Genomic DNA, 2,500 nt, shown 5'->3' on the forward strand with positions numbered 1-2,500 from the left:
GGGGGTGTCAAGCAACCTCCATGTACCGTGGCATGACCGTGGCCAAGTAATAAAGATCAAATTCCATGCCTATGCCAAGTTGGACCAAGGCCCCGTCTCGTTTTGCTATAAGCAAGGGCGTGGCAAGGCACGCGGGGGGCCAAAAAATCAAAGTGCTCCGAAAATGCACACGGGGGTGTCAAGCAACCTCCATGTACCGTGGCATGACCGTGGCCAAGTAATAAAGATCAAATTCCATGCCTAGGCCAAGTTGGACCAAGGCCCCGTCTCGTTTTGCTATAAGCAAGGGCGTGGCAAGGCACGCGGGGGGCCAAAAAATCAAAGTGCTCCGAAATGCACACGGGGGTGTCAAGCAACCTCCATGTACCGTGGCATGACCGTGGCCAAGTAATAAAGATCAAATTCCATGCCTATGCCAAGTTGGACCAAGGCCCCGTCTCGTTTTGCTATAAGCAAGGGCGTGGCAAGGCACGCGGGGGGCCAAAAAATCAAAGTGCTCCGAAAATGCACACGGGGGTGTCAAGCAACCTCCATGTACCGTGGCATGACCGTGGCCAAGTAATAAAGATCAAATTCCATGCCTATGCCAAGTTGGACCAAGGCCCCGTCTCGTTTTGCTATAAGCAAGGGCGTGGCAAGGCACGCGGGGGGCCAAAAAATCAAAGTGCTCCGAAAATGCACACGGGGGTGTCAAGCAACCTCCATGTACCGTGGCATGACCGTGGCCAAGTAATAAAGATCAAATTCCATGCCTATGCCAAGTTGGACCAAGGCCCCGTCTCGTTTTGCTATAAGCAAGGGCGTGGCAAGGCACGCGGGGGGCCAAAAAATCAAAGTGCTCCGAAATGCACACGGGGGTGTCAAGCAACCTCCATGTACCGTGGCATGACCGTGGCCAAGTAATAAAGATCAAATTCCATGCCTATGCCAAGTTGGACCAAGGCCCCGTCTCGTTTTGCTATAAGCAAGGGCGTGGCAAGGCACGCGGGGGGCCAAAAAATCAAAGTGCTCCGAAATGCACACGGGGGTGTCAAGCAACCTCCATGTACCGTGGCATGACCGTGGCCAAGTAATAAAGATCAAATTCCATGCCTATGCCAAGTTGGACCAAGGCCCCGTCTCGTTTTGCTATAAGCAAGGGCGTGGCAAGGCACGCGGGGGGCCAAAAAATCAAAGTGCTCCGAAAATGCACACGGGGGTGTCAAGCAACCTCCATGTACCGTGGCATGACCGTGGCCAAGTAATAAAGATCAAATTCCATGCCTAGGCCAAGTTGGACCAAGGCCCCGTCTCGTTTTGCTATAAGCAAGGGCGTGGCAAGGCACGCGGGGGGCCAAAAAATCAAAGTGCTCCGAAAATGCACACGGGGGTGTCAAGCAACCTCCATGTACCGTGGCATGACCGTGGCCAAGTAATAAAGATCAAATTCCATGCCTATGCCAAGTTGGACCAAGGCCCCGTCTCGTTTTGCTATAAGCAAGGGCGTGGCAAGGCACGCGGGGGGCCAAAAAATCAAAGTGCTCCGAAATGCACACGGGGGTGTCAAGCAACCTCCATGTACCGTGGCATGACCGTGGCCAAGTAATAAAGATCAAATTCCATGCCTATGCCAAGTTGGACCAAGGCCCCGTCTCGTTTTGCTATAAGCAAGGGCGTGGCAAGGCACGCGGGGGGCCAAAAAATCAAAGTGCTCCGAAATGCACACGGGGGTGTCAAGCAACCTCCATGTACCGTGGCATGACCGTGGCCAAGTAATAAAGATCAAATTCCATGCCTATGCCAAGTTGGACCAAGGCCCCGTCTCGTTTTGCTATAAGCAAGGGCGTGGCAAGGCACGCGGGGGGCCAAAAAATCAAAGTGCTCCGAAATGCACACGGGGGTGTCAAGCAACCTCCATGTACCGTGGCATGACCGTGGCCAAGTAATAAAGATCAAATTCCATGCCTAGGCCAAGTTGGACCAAGGCCCCGTCTCGTTTTGCTATAAGCAAGGGCGTGGCAAGGCACGCGGGGGGCCAAAAAATCAAAGTGCTCCGAAAATGCACACGGGGGTGTCAAGCAACCTCCATGTACCGTGGCATGACCGTGGCCAAGTAATAAAGATCAAATTCCATGCCTAGGCCAAGTTGGACCAAGGCCCCGTCTCGTTTTGCTATAAGCAAGGGCGTGGCAAGGCACGCGGGGGGCCAAAAAATCAAAGTGCTCCGAAAATGCACACGGGGGTGTCAAGCAACCTCCATGTACCGTGGCATGACCGTGGCCAAGTAATAAAGATCAAATTCCATGCCTATGCCAAGTTGGACCAAGGCCCCGTCTCGTTTTGCTATAAGCAAGGGCGTGGCAAGGCACGCGGGGGGCCAAAAAATCAAAGTGCTCCGAAATGCACACGGGGGTGTCAAGCAACCTCCATGTACCGTGGCATGACCGTGGCCAAGTAATAAAGATCAAATTCCATGCCTATGCCAAGTTGGACCAAGGCCCCGTCTCGTTTTGCTATAAGC

This window comes from Trifolium pratense, unplaced genomic scaffold (assembly GCF_020283565.1).
Source record: "Trifolium pratense cultivar HEN17-A07 unplaced genomic scaffold, ARS_RC_1.1 scaffold_136, whole genome shotgun sequence".
NCBI classification, from domain to species: Eukaryota; Viridiplantae; Streptophyta; class Magnoliopsida; order Fabales; family Fabaceae; genus Trifolium; species Trifolium pratense.